The following is a 26139-nucleotide window of genomic DNA, read 5'->3' on the forward strand; positions in this document are numbered from 1 at the left end:
CAATGAGCTTCTGCTTTCTTCCCACTTCAAACTTGTGGTGGGGTCTAGCTTTTGTGAAATAAGAAAAATTATAAGCATGTCCCAACTTTCAGTAGGCAACCCTAATGTGTGAAGGGCACGCAAGTTTTTAGTGACATGGTCTATGATGAAACGAAAAGATTTCTCGGTTTCGCGAACCGTATCTACACTGAGCAAAGCCTTTAAGTGATTATTTATCAATTGGCGCTTGTTATCATAACGCTCGCAGAGAAGCTGCCATGCCTTACTATAATTTTTATCACTTACTTCCAAATTACTTATCACGCGGGCGGCCTCTCCTTCTAGGTATGAATTCAAATAATAAAACTTGTGTATATCTTTTATTCTAGTATTATCATGGATTAGAGACACAAAGGTGTCCTTAAATTCCAGCCATTTGTAATAAGAACCATCAAAGTTTGATATTTTAATAGTTGGTAACTTAAAACCCAACAACCCGTCGCATTCGTCGTGATCATGACAAGAATGCGATGAATTATTTTGTTTCTTTGGAGTAGAATTTGTATCAATTAATTGCTGGGCAGTCGCGATGCAATAGCAAAAGTCTTGCTCAATAGTTTCGCGAATATTTAATTCCGCGTCTAGGTTTTCTATATTAAGAACCTCTATTTGCGTTTGTAGCTCATCGAAATCCGTAAACAATGTTTCAAATCGACTTAATTTAATTGATAATTTGCTGACTTCGACTGGCGAAATCGACTTGCAACTAGACAAAACGTCTAAGTTATTTTTAAACTTAGTGAGTCGGCCTTTAAATGAGCTACGTTTCGCTGTTAATTCTCTTAGGTTAGTATCAAGACTCTGTTCGCTTAGCGACATTTTAATTAAGTAGTGTTACTGTGTTATTAATAAAATATAAAAATGGTAGGTACGATACGCTCCTATACTTCGATGCGTTGACTCGAGCCGGCCGGTGAGAGGCAGGCTCGCGGCTACGATCAAGGTCGCACGATGCAAATTCAGCCGCTGCAAGCGCGCTTGTAGATGCACCGTACGCGTAGACGTTGTTCGAAAGGAAGCGCTGAATCGCTGAAATTGATATGACGCAACACTGTAGTCGTAACTCGTAAACAATAAAAATAAGTAGGTAGATAGAATTGAGTTTTAGGTTTAATTTACTTATAATTGCGTTAATGTTTGCATGTAAATAGCAATTTAAATAAAGAATGAGTAAAATGGATCTAAGCCTTGCAAATGAGGCGTAAAACAAAATAAGTAAGTAGTTACTTAGGTATATTTTAACAAGTTTGGCATTTAACTGTTGTTTTAAACCAAATAAAATTTAAAGATAGGTGCTTATTAGGTTCGTAAGCAAAGAAGACCATAAATAAATTATTATCTAGGTATGAAGGCGCTTACGAAAGGCACTAGGTAGGTAATTATAGATGTTCAGTGTTCACAGTTGGAACTTAATTGTTATTATTAGGAAAATAAGTTTCAAAGGCAGTGCTTATTAGCTTCGTAAGCAAAGAAGTCCTAAAATAAATGTTTATTTAGGTATAGGCACTCACGAAAAGCACTAGGTAGGTAATTAGGTACCTATAGATTATTTACATTAGGCAAATAAGTTTTAAAGGCAGTGCTTATTAGCTTCGTAAGCAAAGAAGTCCTAAAATAAATGTTTATTTAGGTAAAGGCACTCACGAAAAGCACTAGGTAGGTAATTAGGTACCTATAGATTATTTACATTAGGCAAATAAGTTTTAAAGGCAGTGCTTATTAGCTTCGTAAGCAAAGAAGTCCTAAAATAAATATTTATTTAGGTGTAGGCACTTACGAAAAGCACTAAGTAGGTAATTATAGATTACCTACAGTTTGGATTAACTTAATTGTTATTTTAAGGCAAATAAGTTTTAAAGACAGTGCTTATTAGCTTCGTAAGCAAAGAAGTCCTAAAATAAATACTTATTTAGGTAAAGGCACTTACGAAAAGCACTAAGTAGGTAATTAAATACCTATAGATTGTGCACAGCCATAAAATAGATGGGTAATCTTAATGATTTTCTATGCAATTAGACTAGATGTAGGCTTAATATTCACTATTACATTGATTTATGCACATAATAGAAAATATTTTATGCCTTTAGGGTCTAAATTCATTGCCTGCACAGACTGAAGGGGACAAATTAGGGACAAAGAAAAGGAACTGGCTCACTCGATTTAACAGGCCACGTCCATTGCTTGATGCTCCTTGCCGATTCTCGATCTTCCAAGCTGCTGTAGACCTCGTCGGCTGAATAGGTAGACACATCACAAGATCCAAGTCTTCGATCGAAGTCGGCTTGCGGATCGTAGTCCCGTTATGAAGCGTGGCGTGGCACTTTAGATGCGAGTGGATTTCTTCGCCAAAACTTCGTTGTCCGAAATTGCAGGTCCTGTCACGGTCGCCATTTCTTGTTCAGGATAGGTGTCGAACAAGCTCGAATAACAACTAATGTTGTTTAAAAAGCATTTTATTACTACTGTACAGAATTGAGAATAAGTAACATGGTGGACGCACAGGCGGCGCGTAGCTGTCTATCTGACCGCATTTCGAATGTCGGGGTTCTCATTTAAGCACTGTATACACGTCACGTCACTCGACACATATATCTAGGTATACACACATCCTAGCGGCGCGAACAGTAACCAATATAATATTCCAAAGGGTTGCAAAGTGGAAATAAGTGGGGCGCCATAGTCCAAAGAACTGATAGAAATCCCAACTTGATAGAATGACCTTGCACGGTCAAACTCACACGTCACTCTTACACAGATTGGCGCTCCTTATCAAAACAGATTTATCCGTGTACGTAGCAAATTGTAGCAAAACATTGCAAGTACCAGATGACGCATTACGCAAAGCTTTCACAGAACAAGTGAGGCAAGATGAATAATGGCGCGTGATTCTGTTCCATCCAGATAAATGCTCGACTTTAGAACATTCTGGAAACAGAATATTTCTCCACTAACACTGTAGTTGACTCGACGACAGTTAAAGTAGTTATAAATAAGCCATGCTGAATGCTCGAGCGGAAATTATTCTAAAGGCTTGTGGTTGAATGGGAGATTTTATATTTTAAAGTAATTCAAGTATCAAAGAGCGTTTTTAGGTTAAGTTTTGTCCAGTCCGTCTTGTTTTGTCTGATTTTGTCCATCAACACAAAAATGATTATGTGACATAGTAGTATGTCAATTACAGTGGTTACAAAGCATTATTTTGTGTAGTCCAAATATATACAAGTGTAAAATAAAAATTCATAACACCCTGACAAGTGAAGGTTAGAGTAACTAGAAAAGAGCTGATAACTTTCAAACGGCTGAACCGATTTTCTTGGATTATAGCTAAGAACACTCTCGATCAAGCCACTTTTCAAAAAAAAATAAAAATTAAAATTGGTTCATTCGTTTAGGAGCTACGATGCCACAGACAGATACACAGATACACAAGTCAAACTTATAACACCCCTCTTTTTGGGTCGGGGGTTAAAAAGGGACATTTTTATTACATTCTATTTTTGTTACAAAACTCGCACTCCTCATAAGATTTCATAAAGATTAAAGCGTAAAATGATATGCACGGATAATCAAAAAGGAAATTGGTTTTTCATAAATATTATCCAGATTTAAAGGCGAAAATATCCAGCGATAGTGTAAGAGCCAGTGAACAATTTGTGATAAGGTTAGAACTTACTGGGACTTATTTATTACTCTACCCATGGAAAGAATTTACTATAGCGCTTTCTCTGTTACGCAACCCCATACAAATTTTAGAGGTAAAACCCCCAGTGGGAATTAACCATTTTGAGCCACCAAACAATCACAAACATGTTTTCAAAAAAACATTCTAAATTCAATTCAAAACCATAATTTCGTTTGTGATTGGTTGGTACCTCATAATGGTTAGCGCCCAGTCAGCTTTTCCTTTATAAATAATCCGGGATATGATCCGGGAATGATCCGCGTGGATCACACAAATTTTAAACCCCTGTGGTTTAAATTTGTGTGATCCACGCGGACGAAGTCGCGGGCATAAGCTACAAACATGTTTAAAAAAACTACGTGAATTTTAGATTTTTATGAGAAAAGGTAGCTTGTGTTAATCCAAGTTATAATCTGCCTCCATTCTAAATTTCAGTCAAATCCATCGGGTAATTTTTGCGTGAAAGAGTAAAACAGACACACTTTTGCCTTTATAATATTAGTGTGATAGTGTAAAGCGTGATTCTATATGGTATATTTGGATCACTAGCTCCCGGTGTATAATTAAGGCGTGGAAAAACTCATAAGCGTTGCGAACTCCAGCTGAAAGAAGCCGCGATGAAAATCGTCTGAAATATTAAATTATGCTCATCTTCCGTTGAATTGACACCAATCATAAAAACCGGTCAAGTGCGAGTCAATATCGCGCACTAAGGGTTCCGTACTATATACAGTCGTATTTTTTCGACCTTTTGCACGATACATCAACAATTATTATGATAAAAATAAATAAAAATCTTACACATTTTCGTAAATTTTACTTTCACACATAAAAAGTACATGTGCTACAAGACCTATCTACCTGCCTTTCATGATTCTAAATCAACGGGAAGTAGGTAACCTATAGGTTTCTTGGTATACACGACAAACAGACAGACAACAAAGTGATCCTACAAGGGTTCCTTTTTCCTTTTGAGGTACGGAACCCTAAAAACAGAAATATTATTGCAATTTCTGTCATAATATAAGAACATAAAATAAAATTTACAGATGGTATACCTACTATATAAGTGTGTCTGTCTGTCTGCTAGCTTTTTGCAGTTGATTTGGTACAAAGATAGCTTGATTTTATGTACTTATCGAAAATTTTGATCAAGCTAGTTTTTGCACGCCATTTCATGGCAGATTCTGATATCTACTTAATAATTTATGTAACATCTTTTTGGTACTTACAATCTTGCAATAAATGAAATGAATGAATATTTGCATCCCGGGAACGGATATAGGCTACTTTTTATCCCGGAAAGTAAAAGAGTTTAACTATTGAAATACCTTTATCCGCGTGAATGAAGTCGCAAGCATCAGCTAGTCTGTTTACATATTCATAATCTAATCCCATGAATAAGATATTACTAACGCATATTTTCTTTTTAATATCATACCCGGAGCAAATCCCAGGAATCATCGTATTCTGTAGAGATTACATCCATTGTGTCTCCATTGTACATTCAATATCAGTTATTATGTTCCGCCGGTGATCGGGAGGACGCCATGTGAATAATGTACCAGCCCAAATAAGGAACAGATAAAGTTATACTCCGAGAGATAGTGGGAAATGAACCTTTATGTCCCGGCCACATTAACGGCCAATAACGCGATGTTCAACGGCGTTTCCGTAGATGTAGCCACGATGAACGTGCAACGGCATTCACAATACCGTTTGGCGTTAGACGATTTTAACCCCGATTCAATCAACATTAAGAGGGCTCTCTCCGTCACTCGTTTCATACAATCGTAGTTCCAATTTCATTTGAATATTAAGCAACCAAAGTCCATGAAATTTTGCATACATATTCTAGAAACTAATATCTATGTCTGTGGTTTTCCATTTCTGTTAAAATATTCGGTTTCAAAGTTACCTTAAAAATTTACATACAAATCTTTGAGCCCCTGTAATTTTAAAACTGCATATTTTTAGAAAAATCTAAAACACCACAGACACAGATATTAGTTACTAGAATATGTCTGCAAAATTTCATGGACTTTGGTTGCTTAATATTCAAATGAAATTGGAACTACGATTGTATGAAACGAGTGGAAACGAGTGACGGAGAGAGCCCTGTTAAACGTTAACCGTTCAAGTATGATCACACTCAGTTTAACGCGTTGATCATCGCGATAATTATGTCGCTGTTGGGCACTGACGTTAACCTTGACCATAACAAAGTACTTTCGAATCGAGAAGTGAGTTCACCAGTCGTTCAGAATGCAGCTGCCCTATCGAGAAACTTGTCAAAATGTACATATAAACAACTAGCTGATGCAAGTGACTTCGTGTGGATTTTAGGTTATGAATAACCCCGTAGAAAGTCTTATACTTTTCCGGAATAATAAGTCAGTATATATGTCACTTTTCAGGTTTTTAACTATACCTATGCAAATAATCACGCTCATTTGATGATTGAAGCGCAAACCAACAAACAAACACACTTTTCTTTCATAACATGGGTAGTGAGTTCCTCAAACTTTTCCACCAGCACGCTGGCTACAAGGAACATCCGAAGTTATGAAATATTGCTTCATACCTACTTCAATATGTTGCGAGGGAGCCCGTGTTATTGTAAAGCCCTCTTTTCCTTATTTTGTTATTTCTGTCGCGCACAAATTTATAGCATATCGAAGTCTTTGTAATCTAGCTATAAGAAAGAATAATTTATTTTTTATTAAAACTCTAAAATGAAGATATTTAGAGGACAAGTGTAAATTAAACAACAAGTGAAGGTTATAGTAACTAGAAAAGAGCTGATAACTTTCAAACGGCTGAACCGATTTTCTTGGATTATAGCTAAGAACATTCTCGATCAAGCTACCTTTCAAACAAAAAAAAAACTAAATTAAAATCGGGTCATTAGTTTAGGAGCTACGATGCCACAGACAGATACACAGATACACACGTCAAACTTATAACACCCCATTTTTTGGGTCGGGGGTTAAAAAGTGCCCACATTCTCAGTTGTTTTTAATTACTACCTACTACAAATTTAAGTCCTTTGTTTATATGAGGTTAAGTATAGTTAATATCAGCACAGAGTTTGATATGAAAGCAGGTGACTTTTTGGAACGACTGGAAGTTTCTTCAAAAATCGAGGAAAAACGCGTTATATATCACTTCCGTTTCACTTATTTTCAGCTCTATAAATTCAGCAAATAACATCGATGGTGATGATAGCGATGCATTAATCACACGAAGGTCGTTCGCGCTACTTTTACCTGATCTACACTCCAAGGGATTTCGACTCTTATCACAATGAGCTTGTTACCAAATTCCTCTGAGCAAGAAACCGCTAAGTCGAATGTTCCTGTAATTTATGGAAGCCTGGTAGTGCGTCGTCGATTATAAGAGCCTAACACTCTGGGACGCCACGGCAACGTCGCTGTGCCCAAAAGAGGTTACCAAGCACACACAAACACGCGGGCGATCAGTTTTACTGAGTGAGGTAGGCGTTACTTATTTGTACACATAATATTGGCAAATTGGCTACGTATCGCCAGGTCGCCAGAGTATCCAGTCTGTCAATCGTGGCTACGCTTCCAAATTAGTGACCTCGCCAGACTGTAGCCAAGTGAGGTAACTGTCGTACAATTTAATTTCGAATTGTCTGGATACGTAGCCGGTGACGCCGCCATGATTTTAAATTTTTAGTTTTTCGGGATAAAAGTATGTGTTAAGTCTGGGAATAAGCTATCTCTATTTCCAGCCAAAACCATCCGGTAGTTTTTGCGTGAAAGAGTAACAGACATACACACATACCTAAAAAAATAGACTTTGAAATGTTATTAGTGTGATTGTGATAACACTAACATACTAACTAAACTAAACTATTTAACTTATTTCGTTCATTTTAAATATTTGCACACTATTTAATTTAGTGAAATTTAAGGCCTCTGATTATAAACTTTCATCTTTCTTGTGCCCAACTTTCTTGCAAATAAATTATTATCTTATCAAATAAATTATTTTAACAATAATGGTGTCCCAGTGTGTTAGCGCTCTAAGACCGGACACAAATCGCCTTTATTGCCGGCCGAAGGACTGTGTTGCCGCCATTTTAGCAGTATTTTAGCCTAAATTGTGGAGCGAGACGTCGTTTGTTTGGAAGGTTGTTTTCACCTGTCCTCCTCTACGTAATTGGCCTTTAGGAAGACACTTATCACACTAATATTATAAAGGCGAAAGTTTGTATGTATGTGTGTGTGTGTGTGTGTGTGTATGTTTGTTACTCCTTCACGCAAAAACTACTGGACGGATTTGGCTGAAATTTGGAATGGATATAGATAATATCCTGGATTAGCACATAGGCTACTTTTTATCCCGGAAAATCAAAGAGTTCCCACGGGATTTCTAAAAACCTAAATCCACGCGGGCGAAGCTGCGGGCATCAGCTAGTGATGATATAATAAAAGCTTCAATATTTACTTTACGACTTTAGAAGAAAACTTTGTAAACTATGCAGAATAAATAAAATCGCTGAAATTATCAAAGTAAATTGACGCACTTTAATTCTTAAATAAATTGAGTTAGAAATCGCCAAGATTCTTGTTGGTTCTTCTCGGAAGGAAAGGCATTCCGAACCAGTGGTAGATGCATTTGACGGTTCAAAAGTACTTGTAAAAGTTTAATTGAATAAAAATGTTATTATTTTATCTTATTTCTGATTTGATCCCGAGGACTTTTATGTGAACTATTATACATCCTTTCAGTATTTGTAAATAAAGCACAAAAGCAATACGATTCAAGCATATATTTTGTACAAAACAGCATTTTCCACCACAGCGCAGATGTCTGGCATGCAATGGCGCGGCGGTCAGCGCAAATCGGTTTTCTCCCAGATTTCTTCACAAAATACATTCTACAAAGTATTCTTTGACTGTCCTGTTTATATCCGACACAGACATGGAAATGGATTTATGTTCATCGTTTATTGAGTCAGACACGCTCTGGTTTTGATAAATGTATTTTGAATGCCAGCTATAGGTACAGTGAGCAACAAAGCTGGGTTGTCACCCGTCCACAGTCGCCTGTACTGGCGGTTGCAAATCTGGCTTTATTGCTGACTGTACCTACTCTATTCACGGAATCAAGTTAATGTAGTGATTTCTCTGTTTGGTTCTATCATTTGTATGGCTCTATCATCTGTTTGGCTCTATCATTTGTATGGCTCTCTCATCTGTTTGGCTCTATCATTTGTATGGGTTTATCATCTGTTTGGCTCTATCATTTCTACGGGTGCGTAACAGAGAGAGCGCTATACTAACTTCTCCGCGGAAATTAGTATAATGCTCTCTGTTTTTGTATGAGATTAGGTAGAGAGAGCGCTATATTAACTTGATTCCGTGTATGGAGTATAGGTAGGTCCAATTTCGAGAAAGACGCTTCGAATCCGATTCGACTGGGCATCGTTCGGTAAGCTTATTGCTCAAAATTCCTCAGTGCTTGAAGATCAAAGTCTTCGAACAGAGCGTGTTGCCAGTGATGCCCATACACACGGAAAATTTCAACTCTCTACCCAACAACGCGATGTGCAACGGCGTTACTCGTTAAACGTAGATATAGCGACGACAACGTACAACGGCATTCACAGTGCCATTTGGCGTTATACGATTTGAACACCAATTCAATTGGCACTAGACGTTAAACGTTCAAGTGTGGCCACTCAGTTTAACGCAATAACTATCGCGTTGTTGGGCATTGACGTTAACCTTAATGTAGCCACAACATGACGGTTCATGAGATACAGACAGAGGAAAGGGCATTGTAGGTAATAGGGTTCCGCTGTCACTCTCGGGATAAGAACCCTTAAAACACTAGCACTATAAATGTGATGTAACCACAAAACAACATTTCTCTACAACGAGCAGATATTTTGCATTTCGCGAGACGGCCATTGCAAATCGGTTTTCGCAGATTTCTTCACAAACATTTTACAGAGTATTCTTTGACTGACCTATTTATATTGGAATACGTTTCCTTTTGTCCCGACGCGTACGGTAGACAGCTCGAAATGGATTACTGCTATTTTGTTTATGGACACGACTTTAAAGTCAGAACAATAATTTGATTTTGAAAAATGCATATCTATACTCTCCACGGAGAGAAGTTAATATACGGCTCTCAAACTACAAAGACAAAACGTCAGTGCGCGTTAACCATTTTGAGTGAGCCTATGTTTTCCGTACTAACTTATTTCCATAGAGCAGAACGTAAATCATATAAAACATAGGCTTGTTCAAGTGTAGCCACTCAGTTTAACGCGTCGATTATCGCGATAATTATGGCGTTGTTGGGCATTGACGTTAACCATAATGTAGCCACAACTTGATACCTAGTGTCTACCTAATAGCAATATCAAACCAAACTCTCCCGTTAAAGACATAATAAAATATTTACATACGTAACATTTGCATATATTAACCAAAAATTATAATTACATTATTAACAATTTTACAAGTCAATCCAAATATTAGTAGATACAATATTATGATGTTGTTCAGACTTTTGTTAAAAGTTAGTAGAAATAACTGGAAACATTTAAATTATTATGAGTTACGTATATTAATTACAGACTGATTGTGTAAAATGAAATGAACTCTATGTCGGTTTGTTTAGGACTCAATTTGGTTTGAAGCTAGTCCTTAATTAAACGGTGTACTGCTCGCACTTGGACTTGCTTATTTGATCGTCAAATCAATGTAACACTGTAATGTAGAGTTCATAATGCATACCATCGTTGCGCATGCAAAATCCGCTATATATTTTTTTTTAAATAAGGGTGTTATAAGTTTGACGTGTGTATCTGTTTATCTGTCTGTGGCATCGTAGCTCCTAAACTAATGAACCGATTTTAATTTAGTTGTTTTTTTGTTTGAAAGGTGGCTTGATCGAGAGTGCTCTTAGCTATAATCCAAAAAAATCGGTTCAGCCGTTTGAAAGCGATCAGCTCTTTTCTAGTTACTGTAACCTTCACTTGTGGGGGGTGTTATAAATTTTTAACCTACACTTGTTATTCAGTTTTAAAAGGCGTGTATGCACTCAGAACCTTTTTAGCTATGTGATTTTAATCTAATAGTAAAGTTTTTTTTTTTTTCAAGTAATTTGGGATTAATACAGTTTGTGAAAACTTTTGATTTTCCACATAACGGAATTTTCATTCGCAGTCATACTCATAAATAATATATTATGCTTATCTTAATGTTACGTATTCTGAACCCATCCATTCTAGAGCCAAATACACTAATCCAAACTGACTGACTTGAAAATCGAACCCTGTATCTCCTACGATACCCAGGGAGACATAGGTTCGAATCCTACTGGTTTCGCAATTTTTGATATGTACCTATTAAAAAATTGTTTAGTCTTGATGTGCCTATGCCTATGCATACCTATATGTTGATGATAGCATCCGCCGAGTTTCTTGCTGGTTCTTCTAGATAGGAAAAGCATTCCAAACCAGTGGTAGATGCTCTTGATGATTCAAAAGTACTTGTAAAAGTCTAATTGAATAAAAATATTTTGAATTTGATATCAAAATAAATTGTTGATAGTATTAACAACGCTAAACTTATACAGCCTGGGTGGTTCTAAGGATATTACTATCTAGCTTATATAGTATGTAGGCCTCATTTCGCGGTCGGCAAATTCTTGACGTCTGACATTCGCCTGACTGCGGGTAGTTAAACAGAATTCCGTGAATTGCGGCCTCTGAATGTATATGGGACCCTACGAAGCTTTGCTATTACCATTGCCTGGCGAACTTACTAACCGCAGGAATTCACTTCATCTTATCCCTCAATAGCTCAACGGTTCAGCGGACTGACTTCCGAAAGGTCGGCGGTCAAACCCCACTCGTTGGACTATTGTCGAACCTACTCTAAGCACAAGCTTTACGCCTAGTTGGAGGGGAAAGGGGAATATTAGTCATGACTAAAGGCCGATTCACACCAAGTGCGTACACGTGACACTTGCGTAGTGATGCACGTAAACCCCTAACACACCGGGTTACGCATACGTCCACGCTTTACGCAAGCGGTGTGCCATGTTTCATACAGTTCCATTCATTACAACGCAAACGCAATGGTACGCACTACATCTACGCTTACGCAACGCTTAACGGAGCCTGTGTGAACGAGCTATCAAATGGCTAATATTCTTTAAAAAAATACATGTACAACAAATCTTCGCTAATTGTCGTATTGGTAAGTGGGTGCAAGCCGTGATAGTCTCATGGTTAAATAAATAAATAAAATAAATAAATATTTTTTATTACAGGATATTTATGTCACAAGACTACCCATAACAAATAAAAAATACACAAAATGACCCAATATAATACAGATATATACTATAAACTAATCTAAAACGTATGTCTCCTACTCAAAAGGTAGAGTATTCGACCCCGGCCACGCACATTCGACTTTTCCGTGTAATAAGTACGAACTGTCAGTTTAAACTTAACATATTCACATTAGCTGTAATATGAACATGCAATTTTTAAATACATATCAAAATTACAGAAAATAATTAATTTAGACCTGTTCATTTGGTTTAGAGCATTAGCTACATTAAATATTTATTATCTGTCAAAATATTTAATAGTGATTTTTCAAAAAAAAGGGTAAAGTTTGTAAGTTTGTAAGTAGGGGGTAACGTCTAGAACTACTCAACCAATTTTGAATTTTTTTCACAATAACAAGCTACATTATTCCGTTGTATATTTTATCTTCCAAAAATTGGAGATCCCTACGAAAATTGTAATAAGCTACCCTCGCGGAGCCGGGCGCGGCGGGTCGCTGGTTATAAATAAACTCAACCAAATCTAGAATCGCAAATGCAGAACTAGGTCAATACGGAACCATAATTGTAACAAAATCAGTTTTGTCCGGAAATAGAGAATCAATAGCCTCAGCCTACAGAGGGGCCGCTGAATTTTTGATTGTTCCAAATCTGTGCATTGCATTATTGATCTAACCCAAATTTACTATTGGATATAATACTGTACATTAATTAATTTACAATTTCGGAACTGAGCTTGTTAAGAGTTTATTCTATTGTTCTCCCAGCTAATTTTATCTCCGGTACGATGCCGTGTAGAAACCAAAGGGGTATAGAATTAATAAAAACTGCCATATTTCTCCTTTTTGGTTAGCCCGCTTCCACGATTGGGCCACACTCCACCACGCTGGCCCAGTGCGGATTAGCAGACTTCAGAACATTATGGAGAACTCTCGGCCATACACGTTTCCTCGCGATGTTTTCCTTCACCGTTAAAGCAAGTGATATTTAATTGGCGAACTTACTTAGCGAATAAGCTGAAAAGGGTGCACTCCACAATCCGCAGACAAGGAGCAAACAATTGGCGCTGAAATATTCAGAAGTAATTTCCCTCATAATAAGGGGACCTCTTAATGAAAAATGAGGTAACAGAGGGCGGGACAATGCCTCCATTCAGCGCTGTCACGATGCACAGCAGAATGCATTTTTAATTAATTGTAGAATGGGAAGATTTGTTTTATTTTAATTTTTCCGGCTTCCATTTTCTCCATTGTAACTATAGTATTGGTACCTTCGAAAGACGAGTGGATATGCACCGTCTAGAATTACGTACCTTTCAAATGGTGATAGTGAGGTGTGGTGTGGTGGTAGTCTAAATATATAAAAGAAAAAGCGGACTAACTGATCCATCACCGCACAGCTCAATTTTGAAAATTCAACCCCTAAGGGGTGTAAAATAGGGGTTTCAATATTGTAAAGTCCACGCAGACGAAGTCGCGGGCAGAATCTACGTAGTTTAAGAATTTTTTGTTAGCCTGTAAGTATTCGTAATAAAGAGGACTCGAGCAAGACAGGTCGTGTTTGTATTTATTCATTTATGGTACCTTAATCCCCACATGGCAACCCTGCCAAGATTAAATTCTTTATAAAACACAAACACACAAAATTCGCATTCTTTCTTTGTAGTATGAGTAGGTATACCTACATAATTAAGATTAAAAACTATTTACCTATCAAAAGTATTGTTACAGTGTTATATTTTGTACATAAGTATTCATACCTATCTTATTATTTGTCATACATATTCTAGACAAGTTTCATTCATGCATCATCATAATATTATTATTTCAAAGCCAGGATGGAATACGTACAACTGTTTATAGTAAAACGTCGATTATATTTATCGATTACGATAATAAAAATTATCTTCCGCTCTTGTAAAAATAAAACAATGATTAGATTGTTGTAGGTATAGCTAGTTACTGATTCAAATCACTGTGCTTTAATATCTACATAAGGCTACAATACAAGATGCAAATTATACAGGCAATTATTTTAATTCAGCCATTTTACAGAACAATTGATTAAATTCATATCCATACTATTATTAACTCAAAAACAATTTTAGATAACTGAGCGCTAAAGAAGGTTTGACTACTCTGATCTAATTAAGAATGCTCTCCAAAAATATTTTCACTTTTATCATTAACTCTACAAAGTTTTATCAAAAAGTTTACGGTCATTTTTCATTAACTAAAACTGATCGTGACAGTTTGCTGTTTGTTGCCAAATTAAACTCAATCCGCCTTATCCGTCTACCTGTCTGAACTCTTAGTTAGCTCTGAACTAATTTACTCATAGGCATTTTGGTACTGTATTGACTGATTGGGTATAATGTTTTATACTAGCTGATGCCCGCGGCTTCGTCCGCCTGGATTTAGGTTTTAAAAATCCCGTGGAAACTCTTTGATTTTCCGGGATAAAAAGTAGCCAATGTCACTCGCATAGATATTTACCTATACCTATACAATACCTATATCAATCCGTGGCTCCGTTGTGACGTGACTGAAAGGCAAACCAGTAAACCAACAAATCAACAAACATCCCCTTGGATTAAGGTTTATAAAAATCCCGTGGATACAAAACTATCATACCCGGGATGCAAGCTATATCTGCGTAACTAACAAACAGATGATGCCCACGACGGGCTCTTCGATTTTCCGGGATGAAAAGTGGGCTATGTCTGTCCCCGGGATATAAGCTAATTCTGTACCACATTTCATAAATAAATAAAAGTTTATTCAGCTCGACAAAATCACAAAAAAAAGAATTAAAAAAAAATATTCATCAAAATCTGTTGGACGCCATCCGTTCAACAGATTTTGATAAATATTTATGTTAGGTTAGGTTACTGTGAAAAGCAGAAGTTGCCGGTCCATCGGTATTCTACAGGATATATTTCGGAGAGTGTGCACAAGAACTCTTTGACCTGGTTCCTCTTCACCTTTCTACCATAGGTCTGCATACGTACGTAGTTGAAATTCCTCCTACACGTACGAAGCGATTTGCTTCCTCGTTTCTAATCCGAACCGCCAGGATATGGAAGGCCCTTCCGGCATGAGTTTTCCCCTCCTTCATGTCAAGAGTGAACAGACATCTTCTAGGCAAGCGCGCTTCATCTTAGACTGCATCATCACTCGCTAGCAGGTCTGATTGCAGCCAAGCGCTAGTCTAAAAATAAAATAAAAAAAAGATACTTTCGAATAAGCAATATTAGTTTTGGTTAGTAGAAACGTTTGGGTGACTGAGAAACGTCAAGTAATGTCCGTTTGTTGTAATTCTATCACACTGAGAAATGCAGATTCTAAACTAAAGAGTTGGCTACTAACTTTAGTAGTTATCTGTTATGTAGTTATCTGTAGATAGTTATTTTCAAAAGATCCCTTGTAGTTTAACGATATCATTATTCTATGTTACGGACAGCTAAAATACAATTTCGGCTTCTATATTTTCCCTAGTCCCACAAAAAATACAGCGAATCGCTTCGAGCAATTTACCCTGGAATCTATTGACATCGTTTTCAAGAAAATATTTGTCTAGGTATAGTCTTTTGTTTTAGAAAATAACGAACTATCTGCAGAATATACCTGAGCGTGCCTAAGCTTTCTCGAAACATTGCGTGGAATATATATGATACTAGCTGATGCCCGCGACCTCGTCCACATGGATTTAGGTTTTTCGAAAATCCGTGGGGATTCTTTGATTTCACGGAATAACAACATAAAGTTGAAAACTAAAACCCTTGATAAACGCTGAAATATTGTAGTAAAATTGTTTTTCTGTCGCTTGGTATATTTTAATGTAGTAGTACATTTATATTCATGAACTCAAAATTTGACATCCCACTTGATACAAAAGCAAAACAAATCGGAGACCCCCACTTTTTTGATGTAACATCCGTTAGATCAATTTTCCGGACCTTTACAACGAATCAATTAACACCTCATTCGTCAAAATCGGCCCAGTAGTTTAGGCGCTACGTTGGAACACACAATCTGGATACAAACATATTATATACATACATAGACTGCTAAAATTATAACTCTTTTGCTTTTGCCGTAGTCGGGTAAAAAGTAGCCTATGTGCTAATCCAAGATCTATCTCCATTGCCAGCCAAATCCGTCAAGTAATTTTTGAGTGGAGTAACAAACATACATACATACACACAAACTTTCGCCTTTGTAATATATTAGTGTGATAATATACCTACGTTATAAATATATTTATTTTTATCTTCCATTCCAAGAAATACATTTTTACTTCTAGAACTTTTATTCTTTTATTATTATATTACTTTTCCCACGCTTTGAATATAAGTTCTGTACTTATTGTTAAAAATATTTTATCTTTTTCTAGAAAACTCTCGATTTCAATGATGTAATTGTATACATACTTAACAAAAATATTTCAAGACGGAAGCACTTTTAGCACTCTTAGAATTTCTTTTCGAAACTTTTCCATTAAATCATAATATTTCCAAGAAGGTATTTATCTTACTTTATTGAAAATCTTAGGTTTTCCTCGGACAAGAAATAATGATATAGAAAGGTACAACTTTAGGATGATTTCTTTTACTTCTGATACTTCGAATGCAGTGATAGCCTAATGGCTAAGTCAGCCCGCATTTCGAGGGTCGGCGGTTCGATCCCGGGCAAAAACTTTGGAAAACTTTATTGCACACAATCATATGTACAGAAACATTAGAAGAAACTATACTAGATGCTGCAAAGGCGGCCTTATTGCTATAACAATCTCTTACAATAGTCTAACTAAAAAATAAAAAAATAAAAAAAAAAAAAAAAAAAAAAAAAAATAAACTATAATAATTGTAATAGTCTTGTAATAGTCTAACTATATATTTTGCACGCCGTTCATAAAGGCAACCTTTGGTGTACTGATTTAGGGAGCAGAGCGCCGGATCACACATGTGCGTTTAAAGCAATTAAATATCACATAGTTTAACCTTGAAGGAAAACATAGTGAGAAAACCTGCATGCCTGAGAGTACACACTGCACATATCTACTGTCCTCAAAGGTGTGTGAAGTCTGCTTTATTCGAAGTTGGCTAGCATGGCGGACTATTACCTAAACCCTTCTCATTCAGAAAGGAGATCAATAGTGGGCCGGAAATGGGTTGATCATTACTATGATAATGCTACTATAAATGATAACAATGGTAGGTAGCGTTGTACACTTTTTGATCACACTATAATATTACGAGTATAAAGGAGAAAGTTTGTACGTGTGTGTGTGTGTATGTTTGTTACTCCTTCACGCAAAAACTACTGGACGGATTTGGCTGAAATTTGGAATGGAGATAGATAATATCCTGGATTAGCACATAGGCTACTTTTTATCGCGGAAAATCAAAGAGTTCCCACGGGATTTCAAAAAACCTAAATCCACGCGGGCGAAGTCGCGGGCATCGGCTAGTAAGATAATAATGTAGCGGTGATAAAAATTAGCTTCAGAAACAGCAACAAATAGTAAGTCCAGCGTACTGTATTAGTAGAGGTCAGTGACAAATGACTGGCTATTTGCAGCCTGCGTCGAGGCTCAATATCCTATAGGGCTTCTCTTATGTGTTATTATACTCCATTGCTGTTATCGTGTTATAGTTGACAAAGTATGGCTGTTAATAAAGGCCATTTACCTTCCTTCGGGGTTTAGAAGGCGTTGGACTATAATCTGTCATATTTTGTTCTGTGATCATAACTGGTCAATCGTACTGAATTTGTTGTGGGCTCTTCTCAGACCTGGGCGCGTTTGGAACTCTCGTAGCTTTAGTTTTATGTTTACGTAATTAAAATGGAAGAATGGTTCATGAAAGCAAGATCAAACTGCAGGCCAGCAGAAAGTTATGGCGAAAAACGATTACGAAATGCTTATTAAAAGTTAAACAAAATGATGCAAGAACTCGAAACAAGCTCACAGCGGCACGAAAGGAGAAGCATTCCCAAGAAGTTCTTAAAAAATATACATGGTATAAAAGTGTGCAGAATTTTAAAACTGAACAAGTGTATAATTTATAACACCCCCGACAAGTGAAGGTTACAGTAACTAGAAAAGAGCTGATAACTTTCAAACGGCTGAACCGATTTTCTTGGATTATAGCTAAGAACACTCTCGATCAAGCCACCTTTCAAACAAAAACAAACTAAATTAAACTCGGTTCATTAGTTTAGGAGCTACGATGCCACCGACAGATATACAGATCAAACTTATAACACCCCTCTTTTTGGGTCGGGGGTTAAAAAGTAAAATTTCGCACATTTTAGGATTTTATTGCTGCCAACGAGCTTAAGAGCGCGCTTCATCAAGAACTCGTTGGTGGGTGGAAACTAAAATAGTTTTGTTTCCACAGATGACAGAAACGACGTTATTTATGCGTGTCGCCTTTTCCTTTTAACTGCATCTCACCCCAAAAAAGGCCAGGTGAAAGAATTTTACTTGAGATTCAAGATTTTTTAGTCAAAAACGTTAAAGTGATAATTGCTAATCGACATTTGAAATTACGCATATTTTTGGCAAAAGAAATCTTTTTTATATAAACTATATACATAGTATATACATTTGAAATTATTATAAAGTAAGGTGTGAAATGAAGTTATTGTTTTTCAATTTTCTAGTTTTTTATATAGTTTATTTACGCCCGAGTTGCCTCAAAATTTGCCCTAAAATAGAGACATTTTCAAGTGCCATAACTTTTAAAATGAATACAATTTTACTACATTAACTGTTTTAGGGCATATATAATGGAGAGCTAAATCGACATATAGCTTAGTTATAAGCCTAGAACAGCAAGGAATAGAACAATAGGCGTAATACGTCTGTGAGGAGAATCACGTAAGAATTGTTTTCACGCACGAAAAATGTATGAGACATAAATATAAATTACATAAGTTACTTTTAAAGGCAAATGTGATTATTCATAATAAATAACAACTAAAGGAATGAATGAATGTGAAGTACAAAGGAATACAATTGCAATACAATAAGTTGGTCTTATCGCAAAGGGGTTGATTCTACGAGATGAAAAATGTGTGAAGAAATGTAACAAAAGAATTGCGTTCGTTCAGTGGTTCATCTTGTACTACTGTTTATTTCTCTTTTAAGTTTATTCTTCCTTAAGATAGAATTCGTAAACAAAATCATATAAAACAAAAATGTAAGATAATATTGCATCACAAGTTACTAACAAATACAACAGAAAACACTAATATTATTGCATTGCCATCAACCTGTGTTTAAAATATCAAACCTCTAGCTCATAGGGAAATTAGTTTAAAATCGATTGCAAAGTATCAAACACAAAACAAACAAATAAACAAATAGACCAACAAGAAAGCGGGTTAATAAAAACGTGTTAAACACGCAGAAGCTTCGCCACTATGTTAATTTGGAGACTGTTAAGCATGTAGATAACATATACATCAAAAGAATCTAGCCATTTGAATTTGCGATACTATAAAGTGCATAGGTGCAGGATCAGTGTAATAGTGATTGTGCTACTTAACTAGATCTCCAAAACATAGTGAATTCTGAGTACCTATTAGAATAAACTAAGAGCAATTATTGGACAGTAAAGTGCTGTAAATTAGATTAAGGAATGAATTATTTTCAGTAGAAGTTTAAGCTACAATAATATTACTTATTAGCCCCTAAGCTAGATGGCAGTAGGATTAAAGCTGTCATTGTGTAATATTGATTTATCGGAAAAAAACTTAAAGTAAGAACTCTTATGGCTAAGATAATGAAAACAAATAGTAGTTCAAGATATTAACTGACAGATTGACATCAGATGTTGTATTTTCATTTAGAACTTTTGGTGAAGGAAAAACTACAAACTTTGGACTTTGGCAAAGAAAAAAGTTTGTCCAGTCCACTGTACCCAGATGTTGGCTGTTTTCATACACATAATACATATTTAAGTGACCCCAATATTTACCAGATGATATAAAACTAGCTGCCTCGCTCCGACTTCACTCGGGTGGATTTTCTGAAAGTCCTTATTTGAGAGAATTGCGTTATATAGATATCATAAAAATAATCTAAATAAATAAACAAACAAATAAACAGATCGACAAGAAAGAAAGCGAGCTAATAGAAACGTGTTAAAACAGCAGTTAAGATGAAAATCTAATTTAAAAATAATATGCCACATTAGTTAAACAACATATATTTATTCATTAAGTAGAAACAACATGCAAACTGTTGGTACCAATTTGTATGAGGAAAACGCCTGCTAGTTAATTAACTTCAAAAGCATAAATTGTGACAATTACCAATTGAAGTCTTAACACAAAGAAAGAAAAATATCTGGTTATACGAACTCTACAGGGTCTATGAATGAAATTTCACTCTGAAAAGGCCTTGACATTTCAATTCATGGAGCAAAGAATCAACGTTTTTCATTAAAGAATTTACCTTTAGAAAATATTTAGAGCTTAGTACTAAGATTTTTAATATATTATGAAATTTCTTTCAATGTCATATGCTAGCTCTTCTGGAAGCAATTTATTATTCTCTAGATAAAATATGGAAGAAATTTCATTTTCAAGAGCTACAGAAGTATTTTCAATTCAATGTTTTCTTTTAATGATTCGATTTTCCGAGTCTGAAACAAGAAAAACAAATAAAAGCATGAAATAAAACATAAAAAGCATAAGAACCATAAAAAGCTGCAATTTAATTGCAATTATTTTCAACTCAAGCACCTCTCAGATACTTGTTAAGTATTGCAATAATAATTAAGGTAGAGACTCATTAAATGTGAAAAAGCCAGAATTCAAATAGGTAATGTTCATTGAAATGGGTGTAGTCAGTGAAGTAAAAGAATAATTTAACGTAAATTTCGAACTATAACTACCCAGGTACCAGAATTTCAAACGATTTTCAAATACATGGTCTACTTTATGTCCTTTGCTAAGTTATCATCAGACGTATGACAGCTTAGCAAAGGATACAAAACACCGTGATGGACTGGCGGGCCCTGGATGCTTACCTAAAGTCGTGGCTTTAAATACTAGGCAATGCTCATATTCTTATATTAATTTAAAATGATGTACTTCTCAATAACGGAAATGTCCTGAGGAAATCTACAAGATACTGTGGAGTGTACCTATTATGTAACCCAGCATACCTCACTAGAGCAGCGTGGTGCCTCTTTCTATCATAGAGGGAACCAGTAGTGGGTTCTACTAAGGTTTCCACTAAGATATTTGCTTTCGAAAAGGGCTTTATGAAATGTAAATGCCATGCATATTAATCACGCTCTTACAGTTAGTTAGTTAGCTAACATCAGCTTTGTAAAGGAAAAATTTCTCAAATATTTTTGAAATAGATCACGAATTAGATGATCACAGTTCACGGCTCTAGCCTAATATTTGACGAATATCGATTCATGATCAAAACTAACAGCTCACTCTAGTTCACTCTGGTAGCACTTACAAGTAACAAAACAATGAGGTGACAAGTAAATGATCAAGACAGAATCGCGCGCGTTTTCTCCCCTACTCATACATCATACACGGAACGGCCTATTATGTCAAATTATGTCATAAACGTCAAGAAAAATGTTACGCCACAATTTAAGGCTTAATAATTATCGCCGAAAACGCTAAAAAGTTATAAAAACAAAAATAAAAATGGGCATTAAATAGAATTGTAGATGTCTAAGTGAAAAGCATAATGTCAGCGGTCTATTTACAAGATTAGCTTCCTTTATGTCTTACTACTAATTTAATTAGAGAGCCGACATCTCTTAAAACCATTGCGACATACAGAAGTAGTTATCCTCCAATTTTTTTCTGTTTAAAACAGTGAACATTTTAAACATTTGAACGATAGTTAAAAAACTTCTGATCATAATTAAGGTAAGCATCTAGATACTATTAGTATCTTTTATAAGTTATATGACGCAAAAAGTTAATTTTCCTGCTATTTTTTGTGCAAACAGTAGGTAATACCAAAGCACAAAAAATATTAATGACGTTCTTAGTACTAATTAAATTAAGGTAACTCTATCTATCAATAATATCAATTTTAATCAATGAAGCGTACAAAATAACACTAATCCTGTTAATTTTTTTGTAGAAACGAGGTTTATATGGAAGAAAATCCGTCATCCGCGACAAATATTGACAGAATGAATAAATATTCTGTGTTGATAATAAGAATGAAACGGACTGCAGTCGGAAACACTTTACTTGTGACTCATGATTGTTTTCTTCCATTTCCACTTTTTTCCATATAGAAAGGCAAAGACGTGTTAAATATAGGATCTAGACTTACCAGGAGCGGAGAAAGGTGTTTGGTATTAGTAGGAGACGCGGTCGAATGGTTAGGTTAGTTCGAACAACGCGATGACGTAACCTCTAGACACGTGTGACCCGTCCGAAGGCCGGGCGCCGACTAGCTGCGTCGATCGATACGGCAGCCATTGCTGCGTTGCGTTCCGTTTACACCGATTCCAAATTCAAACATTATTTTCGTGCCCGGCTTTGTTTTTTGTTGCTTTTTTGCAAAATTAGGTTAATTTATCGGAACCTAAGTGGCATAATCAAGAAATATTTCCCCTTTTACTTTAAGAAACATTTCTGATGTCTTGGTGTTCAATTCAAACATTATTATTCGTGCGCGGTTTATTTATTTTTTGCTTATTCGCGAAATTAGGTCAATTATCGGAATTAAAGTAGCTCGTTTCAGATTCATTTTGCTTATTTCTCATTTTATATTGCCAATAAAATAATATGTTATATTTTTCCGTTTTAAGTTTTGCATGTGGAATAATGTGACGTGTTATTTTTCTTAAAAGTAACCATAACTAACAGCATGCTAAAAATTATAATCGTTATATGGAGTACTGCTCTCGCTTTCAAAGTTTGACGGTGCAAGGTCGCCATTCTATCAAGTTGGGATCTCAAACTCTATCAGTTCTTTGGACTATGGCGCCCCACTTATTTCCACTTTGCAACCCTTTGGAATATATTGGTCACTTTAGTTTTTCTACAGATCTCCTCATTATTAATTCGATAACGAAGATAAACTCTAAATATCTCACTCCAGCCCCCGCTGAGTAACTCTGAGCTACTTTTATGAAGACCTTAGTTGGTGACCATGTCTCAAATCCGTATGAAACTTATGAAAGTATAGATACGCGACTTTATCTTGCCTTCAAGATAAATTTAAACCTATTAGTGCTTGAAGAAAATAGGTAGAGCGTCCATAGTGATGCAAGCTTTATCGAAGCGATAACTCGTTGGTGGGTGGAACCTAAAATAGTTGACAGAAACCACGATGACAGAAATAATATTATTTGTGCGTGTCACCCTTTCCCTCTAACTGCATCTCACACCGAGAAAGGCCAGGTTAATGATTTTGCTTGAGATTCAAGATTTTTTAGTCAAAAACAGTAAAGTGATAATTACTAATAATGATGTTTGAATTACGCCTATTTTTGCCAAACGAATTTTTTTTTTTTACAAAAACTAAGACATTTGAAATTATTATGAAATAAAGCGTGACATAAAGTTGTTAGCTTATCAATTTTCTAGTTTTTTATATAGTTTATTTTCTCAACATTTGCCCTAAAATAACGATTTTTCAAAAGCCATAACTTTAAAAAAAAATATAATTTTACTACATTAATTGCTTTAAGGCATAGATAATGAAGAGATACATCGATATATGGCTTATTTATAGATCTAGTACAATAAAGAATAGAAAAAATAATCATAATACGTTTGTATGAAGAAGCGCGTGAGAAGTGCACCCTTAATGAGTTTTTGTCAAAGTCACTAAACTTAATGTAAGTAGTTCAAAGAAGCATACTTTGATGCAATTAGTATGATACGTACCTAGGTACCTACATTATTCAAAGCTGATCCTTGATAAATACTAGCTGGTTACGGATAAGCAAAATATTTCAAAGGAATTTAATGAACGTAGATTTATTTTGCCGCAAATAAGTCATTCGGGAGCAGAGATAAACTTTTGGTAATATTTTGGCTCAATCAAAAAAAGATTAAGTTACTTATATCCGGTATCCCTTGAAAAGACAGCAAAGTTTCTAAGCGAAATTGAGCATTTATAGCATTAATTTATCAGCAGTTGATAATTATGTAAACCAGGTGGCATTTCAGTAGTCTTTTTGACCTTAGGGGGCCTTTTATGATAAAGGGAGTTCGATCCTGTGAACGCACCTCTGATTTTTCAGAGTTATATGTGTTCAAAAAAAACCGACCAAGTGCGAGTCGGAATCGTGCACCGAGGGTTCCGTACTCGGGTATTTTTTTCGACATTTACACGATAAATCAAAAACTATTATGCATAAAAATAAAAATAAATGTGTTTTAGAATGTACAGGTAAACCCTTTCATATGATACCCCGCTTGGTATAGTTATCTTTCTTTGAATTTTTTTTAATGATGTAACCACAAATTCACGGTTTTCGGATTTAGTCCTTTACTTGTACTATAAGACCTACCTACTTGCCAAATTTCATGATTTCTAGGTCAACGGGAAGTACCCTATAGGCTTTCTTGACAGACACGACGGATAGACAGACAAAAAAGTGATCCTATAGGGGTTCCGTTGTGATGGTACGGTGTGATCGTCTATACTAGTGGTTAAGATTAGGCATTATGAAGAGATAAAAATAAGAAATAAACTCAGCTGAATTTTAGAGACACCTAGGTATTTAAGTCATGAGTTATTTACAAGTAATTAATTGGTACAGTACGTTGGGTGAACACGTAGACTTCTCGACCAGCTAACAGGTTTACATGGATTGAATTATGAAAAATTAATGTAAAATTTCAACTCCTCAAAATAGATATAGTGAGGGGAAGGATTTGTTAATTTAGAACGTCCTGTTAGTGTGGAAAATCAGTTGATACGTGTATTTGCCTTAATTTAGGCCATCGGTTTGAGACCAACCGGCATTCCTTAAGCACGGGGGGAGCCCTACACTGAAATCTCAGTCTTTTAGCATTGTTATCGGGGCACAGCACTTGGACTCTCCTATTTCGCTGCGAAGCGTTTTCAATTTGCCTAGGTACGGAAACCTAGGTTCTTTTCAATGAGCTCTGGGCTCGCCCCAAAACCATGGTATTTTTGTATATTTATATATTTGTTTGATTGATTGTCAATAAATTGGCCAATTTATTAGTTCGGAGAGTCCAGCTGTATAAAGACATGACGTGTTTGCTTTGTGCCGGAATCTCGCTGCTGGTACGTCACCAATCAACCATGTACCATAATATAATATCAAGCAAAGGAATTACAAAGTACAGCAAAACTAGTATTTTTATCTATTCAAAACTCGGTGATTCACAAATTCAGCTGGCGTCGGTTTTAACAGATAATGTTACCTAAAATGCTGTTTGGGAAGGATCGGTACACAATAAAAAAAAGGTACCTACCTGCTTCGCCATCTGCCCTCTGGAGGCAGCGTGTACTCCATTGTCTCGTTCGGGGTAAGTAGATGAAATTTAGCTATGACTCGAAAGTAAAAAGGTCCCTTTGTCTTTAGCCTGAGATTCGAACCCAGCCAACTCTATTATCTTTAGTAGTGTAGAGCATTCTTGGTAAATTAGGTACTAATCGTTTTGTGAAAATAGAAGTATAAGGAAAAACCATCGTGAGAATTTCACATCCCTAGAGTTCTCTCAAATGTTCTAGTTCATTCATAACCATATAAAAGATTGATCATGATGATGATAATGATGCTTCGTCCTAACTTTTGTGATCAACTTCCACTAAATGACGTTATTTTATTTACTCAATTTCAATACTAATTTCAATGTAAGATGGAAGAAATTTGTATTTCTTAGTTCCATAGTAAGTACTTTTATTTAGGTAAGTATTAGAGAGAGAAAGTCAATATTGAAGGTTATCAAATTAAATATGCACACATGTGACTTAAGTTTGAGCTATATCAAAAAATCAAATGAACCATAACTAATAAATCTTTAACTTGAATCTCCTTTCAATATTCACTACTTCATATAGGTATAATTAAATATAGC

General features: G+C 35.7%; 1 protein-coding gene across 1 annotated transcript in view; it reads right to left on the minus strand.

Moving 5' to 3' along the window:
* LOC123877712 (complexin) overlaps positions 1-22514 on the minus strand; it is a 297397-nt gene extending 274883 nt beyond the window's left edge. Inside the window, exon 1 of the mRNA XM_045924566.1 lies at positions 22403-22514. The gene's annotated coding sequence lies outside the window, so the exon portion shown is untranslated. The remainder of the gene's footprint in view (positions 1-22402) is intronic.
* Between the last annotated feature and the right edge of the window lie 3625 nt (positions 22515-26139).

Source organism: Maniola jurtina, chromosome 24 (genome assembly GCF_905333055.1).
Source record: "Maniola jurtina chromosome 24, ilManJurt1.1, whole genome shotgun sequence".
Lineage (NCBI taxonomy): Eukaryota > Metazoa > Arthropoda > Insecta > Lepidoptera > Nymphalidae > Maniola > Maniola jurtina.